The sequence below is a fragment of the Salminus brasiliensis genome, chromosome 4 (genome assembly GCF_030463535.1).
Source record: "Salminus brasiliensis chromosome 4, fSalBra1.hap2, whole genome shotgun sequence".
NCBI classification, from domain to species: Eukaryota; Metazoa; Chordata; class Actinopteri; order Characiformes; family Bryconidae; genus Salminus; species Salminus brasiliensis.
Genome location: NC_132881.1, coordinates 49,733,667 through 49,746,759, shown reverse-complemented (window position 1 = coordinate 49,746,759; position 13,093 = coordinate 49,733,667). Strand labels below are relative to the sequence as shown.

General features: G+C 44.0%; 1 pseudogene; it reads left to right on the top strand.

Annotated features, from left to right (window-relative positions):
• The first annotated feature begins 7,977 nt into the window (after nucleotides 1–7,977).
• LOC140554332 (GTPase IMAP family member 5-like) lies at nucleotides 7,978–12,432 on the top strand (annotated as a pseudogene).
• The last annotated feature ends 661 nt before the right edge of the window (nucleotides 12,433–13,093 follow it).

Below are 13,093 nucleotides of genomic sequence, written 5' to 3'. Positions count from 1 at the left end.
GTGAGGAGCCAGGTGGTCTTTACTTTACCAAAGCTGCTGTGCTGGCTCTCGTCCCCCCTGCAGTCCTCCTCATGCATCTCCACCCCCTGCTTCTCCACCTCAAGATCTTCCACCTCAAGATCTTCCACCTCAAGATCCTCCACCTCAAGCTTCTCCACCTCAAACTTCTCCACCTCCTGCTTCTCTTCCATCTCAAGATCCTCCACCTCAAACTTCTCCACCTCCTGCATCTCCACCTCCTGCTTCTCTTCCTCCTCAAGCTTCTCCACCCCCCTCCTCTTCTCTCTAATGCTCCTGATGTCCTTCTTGTACTGGATCTTGAGCTCTTTCAGCTCTTTCTTCAGCTTCTTCTCCTTTTCTTTGAAGAGAGCTTTCATTGACTGATGTTCTGCTTTCTGTAGAGCTCTCTCCTTCTTCCTTTGAAGCTCCAACCTCTTCTTCTCCTCCTTCTTCAGGAGGGCCTGCCTCTTCTTCTCCTCCTTCTTCAGGAGGGCCTGCCTCTTCTTCTTCTCCTTCTTGTTGAGCTGGCTTGGCTCCTCTTTGACCAGCTCCTCCACCTGGTGAGCTGCTGTGTCCTGCCTTAGCTCCGCCCTCCTATCCAGCAGAAAGTACACCCTCCCTGTGGATTCTCTGAGACTCCCTGTGAACTCCATCTCCTCGAACCCTGACTCTGTGCTGCTCGCACTCATCCTGGACCACCTCTCTCTCAGTCCCTTGTAGTCCGACTGCGTCCAGGTGGCGCTGTGGGGCCGTATTTATAGGCAACAGCGCTAGCCCCGCCCCCCGTAATTGTGACGTCACTCGCGCTGTAGTGGTTCCAGAACAAAACACATTAGAGAATCGACACAAGCCACGCCCCCTGTGATTGTTACGTCACTCGCGCTCCAGTTTGCGTTCTAGAACAAAACACTTTACAGAACCGGGGGAACTGTGGGGGCGTGTCGCTGCGTGAGCGTGCCGATGTGAGTGCGTGTCGCTGTGAGTGCGTGTCGCTGTGGGGGCGGGCCGATGTGAGGGCGTGTCGCTGTGAGGGCGGGCCGATGTGAGGGCGTGTCGCTGTGAGGGCGTGTCGCTGCGTGAGCGTGCCGCTGTGGGGCGGGCCACTGTGGGGGCGGGCCACTGTGGGGGCGGCTCAATGTGGGGGCGTGTCGCTGTGAGGGCGGCCCACTGTGGGGGCGTGTCGCTGTGAGTGCGTGCCGCTGACTGAATTAAATCAGAGACTGAATTAAAACAGGGACTGAATTAAATCAGGGACTGAATTAAATCAGAGACTGAATTAAATCAGGGACTGAATTAAATCAGAGACTGAATTAAATCAGGGACAGAATTAAATCAGGGACTGAATTAAAACAGAGACTGAATTAAAACAGAGACTGAATTAAATCAGGGACTGAATTAAAACAGGGACTGAATTAAATCAGACTGAATTAAAACAGGGACTGAATTAAATCAGACTGAATTAAATCAGAGACTGAATTAAAACAGGGACTGAATTAAATCAGACTGAATTAAAACAGGGACTGAATTAAATCAGGGATTGAATTAAATAAGAGACTGAATTAAATCAGGGACTGAATTAAAACAGAGACTGAATTAAAACAGGGACTGAATTAAATCAAAGACTGAATTGAATCAGGGACTGAATTGAATCAGAGACTGAATTGAATCAGGGACTGAATTGAATCAGGGGCTGAATTGAATCAGGGACTGAATTGAATCAGGGACTGAATTGAATCAGGGACTGATTTGTGTTCATTAAGCTCCAGAAGCTTTTTGCTTATCTAACTCTTCACTGAACAGAACATGTTTTCCTAACAACAACAGATTCAGCACCTGCAGATGAAAAGTCCTGTGTTTAATTATTCACTAACATTTACTCTTAATACCAAATGTGGTGCCGGTTATTCAAAGACCTAAAAACTGAGTTCAGACGTCCATCACGTTCAGCATGTCTGAAAGTCTGAAACGTGGTCCTGGTGTCTGAAAGACGTGTATTTTCCTTCCTAATTCTTTTATTAGAGATGAATGATTCCTGATTAAGACTATATTAATAAAGTTTCAGCACAAAACTGAATTTCCCAGAAACACCAGCTTTAATACAGACATTACAGCCAAAAGCCCCTAAATCCACCTTCCAGCAACCGCTGTTCAACTGGACGCTGTAGGGGTGCCGTGGGGGCTGGACTGCTGTGGGGGCTGGACGCTGTGGGGGCTGGATGCTGGGAGGCCTTGGTGCTATAGGGGCCCTGTGGGGGCTGGACGATGTGGGAGCTGGACGCTGGGAGGCCTTGCTGCTGTGGGGGCTGGACTGCTGTGGGGGCTGGACTGCTGTGGGGGCTGGACAGTGTGGGGGCTGGACTGCTGTGGGAGCTGGACGCTGGGAGGCCTTGCTGCTGTGGGGGCTGGACTGCTGTGGGGGCTGGACGGTGTGGGGGCTGGACGGTGTACAGGTCTCCGGTGCGCCTCCTCCCTCACAGCAGCAGCAGCTCTGAGTGCAATGCTGTTCACTACAAATCACCAGTGCATTGTGGGAGATTATGGCCTCCTCAAAATCAGCCCAGTTCCACTCCAGGAGTCGGACACTCGGAGAGAAGTGGCTGATTTACACAACAGTGTCCTAAAACGTGGAGAGGGATCCTTTCAGCCCCAGCCTTTAAAGCCAGCCCTGCACACGACCCTCAGCAGAGCCTCCAGGGAGCCGCCGATTCCCTCTATCTGAGGCTCCTTCACAGTCACACAAACACAACTAGCAACAATGTAGCTCTACTGACGTCCAGACCCAACACAGACCGGGAAATTCAGCTCCCAGGGGTTCACTTACTTTTGCACATTTCACTGTTTTCGGTGTTCTCTGGAGCTCTGCTGATGTCTAATGACCACACTGACCAAAAAAGTGAGGATGAGTTTGAGTGAGTTTGTAATGAACAGTTATTAAAAACACTAACGGTGACCCTGGAGACCTGCCCTTCCCAGCCCAGCCCAGCCCAGCCCAGCCCAGCGCCGGCAGTGACCTGCTCCGGCTGTGGGGGTTCTGACCACCTACACGGCTGCCAGGAGCCGCACAGCTAAATAACAGACAGAGCTGGAACAGTGTGAACGGGAACAACACTGAACCACTTCATGATCAGGAGAAACACGACAGTACTTATTAATTATTATTATTATTTTATATTTTTTAATTATTATTAAAAATAAGGTGATTTATTCATAATCTGATCACTTTTTATTACTTTACTGGTGCAGAGAAGGGTGGAGGTTGGGGTCGGGGTCGGGGGTCGGGGTCGGGGTCGGGGACGAGGCCAAAACAGCTAAACATAACGTTTAACATTAAAAACTGAGATCAGGGTTGGGTGATTTGTTTTTGCTGATGATAAATATTCTACTCTCTGCCCCCATAAACACCATCCACACCAGTGAAGTCCACCGCTGGACATAAACGTGGGCCCTCTGGTCACCCTCTGCTCTCAACCTAGAGCCTTTCTTAAACATCTGGAAGGTTTATGGACCTTTAGAGGAGTTCGGCCACCAGTCGGACACACCGTCTAGTCTACAGTGAACCTGATCTCGAGGTCATCGTCATCAGTGCGGCTGTTTTTGTAGGGGACGTGTTTCTGCTTCCAGCTCTGACCCTCGATTCAGCCCAGCGGTTCTGAAACGAGCTGAAATCCAATGAATCTACAGTTTAAACCAGAAACAACTTTATTCTGCATTCAGACTCGATCAGCAGCGAGGAGCAGAGAGAGAGTCTGTATCCCTGAGATCATCCAGCTTTTACACAAACGTGTCAAACAAACACCGAGCTGATCAGCCATTACATTAGGACCACCAGCTGAACAGAACAGCCCTGATTGGCTCCAGTGGCTCCTGAAGTGGACAGCTTGGGCAGAAAGTGAACAGTCAGTTCTTTAAGATGAACAACCAGTGAAACCCCAAAGTCTGAGTGCCAGAGATCACAGGACACCTTTAGTCACAGAGGTCGTGGATCTGGAGTCCATGGGTCTCTCGATGGGTCAGAGCTGTCATGAAGGCACAAGTGGAATCTACACAGTGTCAGGCAGGTGGTTTTAATGCTATGGCTGATCGGTGTACACAATAATAAGGGTAACAGAACTGTAGTTCAGAATCTTCTCCACTCTGAAATGAATTTGGCATCAGCGTGGGGTATATTTGCTCCCAGGCATTACGCGAGAAGTCGCACTGCTGAGCAGCTCTGCCGTCACCAGGGGTCACTAGATGACCTGTGTCCAGCAAAGGCTAATGTGTTGTGCTCTACAGCGTGTGGCTGGGCAGCGTTACTGGTGGTTCTGCAGGGTCTGGTCGTGATGTTCGCTCAGGGCTGTGTGAAGGCATTCCAGTAGAATTAGATCCATTAGCATCATTAGCATCATTAGCACCATTAGCATCGGTAGCAGTGAGGCTCACACTGTGGACGGGGATGCTGGGAGTCATGTTAGAGGAACTGGCATCATTAGCATCACTGTTATTAGCACTGCTGCCCATGAGGAGACCTAGCTGTGCTCATCCTCAGCCTTTATGGAGTGGTAGATGGAGCTGAAGGGCTGCTTGCACAGCGGGCACTCAGCTTTGTTCTTGGACCACTCGTGGATGCAGCGGAAGCAGAAGCGGTGCAGGCATTTGTCCACGTAGGAGATGTTCTTGAACTGGTCCAGGCAGATGGGGCACTTCGAGTCCGGAGACGCTTCCTTGGAGATGGTCTTTGGCGCGGTCGTGGACGAGCTCTTCTTCAGCACGGTGAGTTTCGTCTTTGCTGAGGCCATGATGCCATAACCTGGAAACACCAAAAAACACACTGATCATAAAGAGAGCGTGAGCAGACCTCCAGTCCTGCAGAGCAGCAGCATCCTGAGCTCCACCTGCAGCAGCATCCTGAGCTCCACCTGCAGCAGCATCCTGAGCTCCACCTGCAGCATCCGGAGGGCTTATAAACCAAAACCAGTCAGAGCTCATTTTCAATCGACCTCCCTTAAAATGAATCAGACTGTACCTGTAAGATTAATATATGCAAATGAGCTCTGTTCTGATTGGCTGCCCTGTTCTGAGTGTATGTAAGCGCAGCACAGCCTTTAATTTGAATTAGTAGATAATATAATATCACAATATTTAAAGACATTTTCATGAAGCCTCATATTCTGACATGCAGAGAAAATTCACACGCAGCTGCAGATACTAAACATCCCAACACTCCATATTTATTACAGTCTGATCTACATCCAATCAAACTCTACTAATTACAATCTCTCTGTAATGAAACAGGTGGGTCAGTGTTCTCGTTAAGCACCGACGATCCCCACAAGGTGCTCAGGAAGAGTGTATTTATGCATCACAGTAATGAAATTTATCACAATGTGATCCAATACTGTCAGAACGTGAGTAAAACCAGTAAAACCAGTAAACCAGTAAAACCAGTGTCTTCAGTGTTTATCACCCAGAAACGGTCTGTTTAATCTAAGGGACGAATAGAGGCTGGAGTAGAAACTCACACTTAAATAAAGCTTCAGATTCAGATACAGGATATGAATGATTCTGAATGCACTTTTGTGGCCAGTCTAAATGCTTCCACTGTCCCCCCTGATGAAGTCCTGTGGTGGTGCTGGCAGTGTGGTTTGGGTCATTGTCTTGTTGCCTGATAAAAGTCCTGCAGATTAGAGAGGAAAGATGTTTTGCAGAGCGTCCAGAGAGTCCTCTTCTACTGCTTTAACAGATGCTCAGTGTCTCTGAGCTGCTGGACGCTGCGGTCGTGTCTGAGAGGTGGGGAATTGTTCAGACTTGCTTGGATGACATTTACTTAAGTGCTTTTGAAGCACATTTTAACAGCCTCTACTTCAATACACACACACACACACACACACACATCTTTCTAGAGAACAAGGATGCATTTGTGAGAGAGAGAGAGAGAGGGAGAGAGAGAGAGAGAGAGAGAGGGTTATTCCGTTCGTCAGGGTGTGTGTATTTAACCACATGCCGCTACTCAACGTCTTGAGACACGTGTTGCCTCTGGGTTTAACGGACAACTGCTCACACGCGCACACACACACACACACACACACACACACACAGTGTGGTCTATTCAGGAGGCAGCTGCCTAATTTATCACTGCCTTTAAAGGTCCCTCTCTCATTGGACAGTATGGCAGGCATCACCTTCGGGAAACTCTTCAGAACCGTAATGCGTTCTAACATCCAGCACACTTAGTCACTGAAGGAAAAGAGCACAAAGCAACATTTGGGGCACCCTGCATGGTCAGTACTGAGTAACCCCCCTTCGGTGAGCAGCACAGCTTGTAAAGCCTTTTCTTCAGTAGCTCAGAGCCTCCTAGTTCTTGCAGAAGGTTCTAGCTCTGTGAAGTTCTGTGAGGTTCTTGGGTCATTTTGCTACTGTGCTCTTTTGCTGTCAATCCACAGATGTTTGATGAAGTTGGAGGACTATCAGGACCATGGTGAAACATTGCTTGGACCTCTGCATCAGGCTTGTTTCTCTCTGGGCTGGGGACCTTCATCCTTCATCAGTGCCTGCACACCAGTCTTTGTAAACAAATGCCCAGGACTCTCCCTAGGGTTAGGGTTAGGGTTAGACCCTACCACATGTATGGGTCTTCATGATAACACACCTCTATGAAAGCATTTATCATGTTTAGAGAAGTTCTGCGGAGGACCTAATCAGTAATAATTTCATTGATAACTTCTGTTTTAGATCTTCGTGATCTTTTGTTAGTCCCAGTTCTGGATGAAAGGTGCCGGTAGGTCACGTTTAATTGGATTACGTTGTTAAAGACTTTCTGATTTTTTCTAAAACTATGTTTAACTCGGGGGACAGACAGAGTCTCATAATCAGTGCTGAACTGAACTGGGATCAGTGAAGTGCTGATAGAACTGGACTGATATGGTCAGATGTTCTAGGTTTAGTAAGATCCCTGACTGCAGCATTTTGAACATTTTTGAGCATTTTAAAGTTTATTGAGGTTCCTTCTGGAACAACCTGACAGTAGTGCATTACAAAAATGACTATGATTTGATGCCAAATTGGACATTAAAACAGAATTTTAGTAAAATAAGTTAAGTTAGAATGAATGAACAGACAGTAACATGCTGTTACTCTTAATTTAATTTAATTAAATTCCATTTTATATTCTATATTTTTTTTCACAACGAATGATCCAGGTCCGAGCCTATTTTGAGCAGCTGGCAAGGAAGAACTCCCTTGGGTTGAGAAAAAGAAACCTTGAGAGGAACCAGGACTCAAAGGGGAACCCGTCCACCTCAGGTCCACACCGGATAATAACATGTTCAGGATATTAGAGCTGAGGACCATTTATTACCACACTTAATAAACTGAACATGAAACTGGTCAATTCAGTGTATTGGTACCAAAAGCTGATTTTAGAATGTGTAGAATTAACATTTCAATTAAAATGTAACGTATGTAACGTTTAGTTGTACCATAAACCATTATTTACACTCACTGTCATGCCTGTGTTCATCAAGTAAAAACTACAGTTGGCAGACTCTTTAAAAATAAGTACTTTTACTTTATTTTGACTTTAAGTGCATTTAGGAGTGTGTACTTTAATAGTAAAATCAAGTTTTACTTGAGTAAAAATACAAACCATATTTCAACTTTTTAGAAAGTTTTTTCTAAGAGTATCTGCACTTTTATTTAAGTATGAGCCTTGTTATACTAGTTATACTAGTTATACTGCATCTGCTTGTATATGAGGAAAAATAACGTTGTGCCAGTTTTCACCCAAATGTTAAAAAGAAAATCAGAGCCAAGTGACTCACTGCGTGGAGCCTCGTTCCCCTGATCCAAATCCTCTCTTCATTCCTAATAAAAATACTATTACAGATACAATGTACCTGGGAAAAACCCCACATATGTTTACAGTGATGAAGGGGGAGGTCTTGGACAGAGAGAGGACTGCAAACCCAGAGTGGATATAAAAGGTCTGTAACTGCAGAAATGTCTAAAGACGGGGATTCTGTGAGTATACCGGACACAGCACCAGCACTGAAAATGAGCGCAGCAGAAACTACAAACAGTAAGTACACTTTATTCTTTATTTTAGTTTATTTTGTTGCAAAGATACCAGGAACTCATAACAACAGAAGCTAAGAAAAACCTCAGAAACTCAGCATCTGTCACATACCCATCCATACGAATAACAGAGAAACTGCTTTGGTCACTGTCTGATCACATGAAAAACTAAAAAAGGCAAGATGGATAAAATCTAATTAATAATGAACATAGAAATAAAGAATATAAATATAAAGAAATAAAGAACATTTTAGTTATTAGAAATATATGTTATATATACAAATACAAAAAAATACAGAGATAAGAAATAGACATAAAAATATAGACTATCAAATATATAGAGGACAAAAGCCACAATAAATACGTAGAATAAAATGATAAATACATGTAGATATAACAAATAAAAATCTAGACACAAAAATATAAATATAAAAGAGAATATAAAAATAGACATTTAGGATGAGGACTGGTGAAGCTGGTGTATTAAAGTGTATTAATGTCTCTCAGCAGTGAGAGGGTTCTACTGTAGAAGCTCCAGATCTCATCAGATCAGATAAAGCAGCTGAACATGAATCCAGTAAAAAGGAGAAACAAGATCTTCTCATTCTGAAGAAAGAAAGTAGTGAGATCTTGTCGGTGAGCTAGTCTGAAGAACAGAGCTCGGTCGGTTCCTCCAGGGTTCTCCTGGACGCCCCCCAGTCCAGCCAGCACAGCGTGGAGGATGTGTTCAACTCCATCAGCAGCAGCAGCAGCAGCAGCAGCAGCAGCTCACCTGATTTACCATCATTAAGCCCTGATTTACCACCAAACCAGGTGTTGATCTGAGGAGAACTCTAAATAACAATAGACTCCATGAGGAGAACTCTGGAGATGTTCTAATGATGAACACAGTGATGGAGAACCTCCACCACTTTCTGTTATATATTATTATTATATTATATTATTATTATTAATATATTATATTATTAGAGGTTATTCTGATATCAGTGATTTACTGAGCAGATCAGCAGCTTTTACTGCAGATTTACACTCAGGACTAAACAATCAGCACGTGGCTTAATAAGGAAACAGAACATAATGCATGTTGATTTAATTGTTTTTTATTTTGTAATTAATCAGTGATTAAATGATTTAATTATACAGTTACTGGGTGTTCCACACGATAGCTGTGATTTATAACATAAGCAGTTAAATACCTTTAATTTGTTCACTCTACTATGAAATAAAAGAAAGTGATTTATCTATAAATACAATCTAAATAATTAGGATTGAATTGGATGAGGAAACGAGGTTTTAAGGTTCAGGCTCTGAGGTTTAAGGCTCTTTTTAGAAAGAGAAATAACGGCATTGCTTCCTAAAGCTTCTGCTGTAACTTAAAATGTTAAAATGCATCATTTATTCATTTATTCATTTATTTATTTAATTAATTAAATTAAATTTGCATTTATTTTGTGGAGTTGATAAATTTAGGCCTACAGCCTAATAAATCATGTGTTAAATCGTTACACGAGTCCTATATGGGTAACTAATAGTTATTTGACATTTGGCACCATATCAGCAAACGCTCCCAGCAGAAGTAGCGGGAGGGTATTTGGATAGGTGATACAATGTTGTTGTGTAATTTGATTCACTCTTGGGTGCGTGAACATACGATGATTGGTTTGCTGTTTTATCCTAATAAAGGTGCAAATGAATGAGCAGTAAGGAATACAGTGAGAACGGAGGTTTTGGGAAAGTTAATGAAAGTTTGTGGTTCATCATGGTATCTGTATTCTGCAGGGTTGTACAGGGCTGTTACAGATACTGATTACTTGTAATTATATTACTATATTAAAGATATGTAATCTGATTACTTTCAGTTACTTCTAGATTACATTTTAAAGCCACATATTCAAATGAAGACAAAATGAAAAATGTATAAATGAAGGTGTGCGTCTACATCAAATACCAATTGTAAAAAGTTAAATGAATTCATTCAAAGTTTGATGAAATGTTCAAACATCCAGCTGAAAACAACAGCTTCAACCAGCATGAATTCCAGCTTCATCTGAAGTGGTGTACACTGGTTTCTGCTGGTCTGCTGCTGGGCTGGTTTGCTGGTGTATGCTGGTTGGAGTCTTCTGATTTACTGCAGGTTTCTTTTCCATTTCGGTTGAAAAAATGTTTCTTTAGAATTTTCCATAATGCCTTTTTACAGCCGGTCAGGAAAGAAAGCTAAAAATCCCAGTAAAAGGGTGGTGCACGTAATTGAAATGTGTCCTCCACATTTAACCCATCTGGTAGTGAACACACACACACACACACACACACACACACACACACACACACACACACACACACCCAGAGTGGTGGGCAGCCAACTCCAGCTCCCGGGGAGCAGAGAGGGTAAAGGGCCTTGCTCAAGGACCCAACAGTGGCAGCTTGCCGAGCCCGGGAATTGAACCCACAACCCTGTTATCAATATCCCGGCGCTCTAACCATTGAGCCACCACTGCCCCACAGTTACTCAACTAGCCCCATACGAGTCATTAAAACATCAACAACAACAACAACAACAGCGTGTCACAAACATACTCACTCATTCAATCAGAAACAAACATAGTAAGAGTAGTGATCCTTCTACGCAGTCATTAGGCCGACAGCAGTGGCGGGAGGGTGGGCAGATTGTCTTTTATCATCAGTGCTGAACTGAACTGGAGCAGTGCATAGAACTGGACTGATATGGTCAGATGTTCTAGTTTAAGTAAGAACCCTGACTGCAGTGTAATACTCTCTGTAAGCACCAGCCTAGAAAACGCTGGGCTAACAATGGTCCGCTATGCTTTTCCTATCAGGGTTTAACATGCAGCTGGAGTTTGATTACTTGCTGTTTTAACTGTAACGAATTACACTTTCTGTTTTTTTGTATCCTGATTTTGTGACGCTGTTACATGTACACACAATATAATTGTTTCTAATATTTATAACTAACATAGCAGTGCTCCAAATACATAAGGATAAATGTGCACGTATTTGTCACTGTACAGTGTGCACTGTACAGCGAAATGTGTCCTCTGCATTTAACCCATCTGGTAGTGAACACACACACACACACACACACACACACACACACACACACACACACACACATGTGTTAGGGGCAGTGAGTACACACACACACCCAGAGCGGTGGGCAGCCAACTCCAGCGCCCGGGGAGCAGAGAGGGTAAAGGGCCTTGCTCAAGGGCCCAACAGTGGCAGCTTGCCGAGCCCGGGAATCGAACCCACAACCCTGTTATCGATATCCCGGCGCTCTAACCGCTGAGCCACCACTGCCCCATACTGCCCATACATTAATAATAAAGAATTAATAAAGAAATAAGAAAAGGAATAGTGAAATTAATAAACTAATATAAGGAATATTATTATAATATAATGTAAGTATTGTTAAGCTTAATGATAATTTTAGGGAACAATTACATTTTTCCAAATCAATATTCAGCTCAATGCTGTAGTGTTAAAACATGGACAGGACAAAACTCAAAACCTTTTTTTTCCTAATAAGCTGTGTTGTGCATCACTACAGTTACAGCAATACTCTGTTCCTGTTTCCTTTACACAGAGCAAGACCTCCAGAGTCCATGTGAAGAGCTCAGTATAGTGGTTTTGGGAAAGACCGGAGTTGGTAAAAGTGCTGCTGGAAACACCATTCTGGGGGATGATGTCTTCAAATCTGATCTATCAGCATCTTCTGTAACACAGGGTTGCCATAAGGTCACCAAGGAAGTCAGTGGGAGGAAGGTTGCTGTCGTCGACACGCCAGGCCTGTTTGACCCAAGTTTTACCCTGCAGGAGACGGTCAACAGGGTCAAGCTCTGCTTCCCCCTCTCTGCTCCTGGTCCACACACCTTCCTGGTGGTGCTTACACCAGGCAGGTTCACTGAGGAGGACAGCAAGGTGATGGAGATCTTTCTGAAGGTCTTTGGAGAAGATTCCAGCAGACACACTGTGGTGCTCTTCACCCATGGAGACAGGCTTGGAGAGAAGAACATTCAGATGTTCATCAGCCACAACCCAGAACTGGTGAGACTGTTCAACAACTTCAGAAGGCGATACCACGTTTTCAACAATGAGGTTCAGTGAAATGAAATGCTTCAGATGGCAGAGCAAGCAATCAAGGAGGAGAAACAGCGCATCCTGAAGGAACATGAAGAGCAGCATTGCAGACTGCTTGAGGCACTGAAGCAGGAGGCTCTTCTTGAAGCTAGATTGGAGCTGTTGGAGAGTCAAGAGAAAGAGGCGAGAGAGAAAGCTGAGAAGAATAACAAGTACATCTCCATAATCACACAGTTTTTGTTTGATGTCCTCGAGAAAATCATCACAAAGAAGTCAGAGAGTTAGTTCTGGATGTGAGCATCAGTGTAATCGGGAAGTGAGATTGCTGTTACACTGTTCTTAAATACAACACTATTACAAACAGATATTAATACGTACACGATCAGCCATAGCATTAGCACCATTAGCCTTATACTGAGTAGGTCCCCCTCATGCTATCAAAACAGCTCTGACATATCGAGGCATGGATCCCACAAGACCTGTGGTATCTGGCACCAAGACTAACGTTAGCAGCAGATCCTTTAAGTCCTGATAGTTGTGACCCAGTCATTGTCTAGAACATTCTGTTCTTGTTAAAGTGTCTCAGATTCTTATGCTTGTCCATTTTTCATGCTTCATCACCTTCATCACCTTCAAGATCTGACTGTTCAGTTCTGGGGAGGAAGGTCACTGTAATACTGGGATAATTTCCATTATTTGTTTGAACTTTTTTTTTTTTAACTTGCCAAGACCAAGCGCTCTTAACTTCCTGTTAGTGATCAGGATGGACTACAGTTGGTAGCTTCTCTGTGTCACATTAGAAGGGTTTGTTGACAGCTCCGATTGGACTGACCAACACAGTACAATGGCAAAGACAATGAGCTCAGAGTAGGATGTGAGAGGATCTGAGAGAGACAGTTGTAGATTTACAGTCGAACCAATGAACAATATTACAAATTAAAAACAG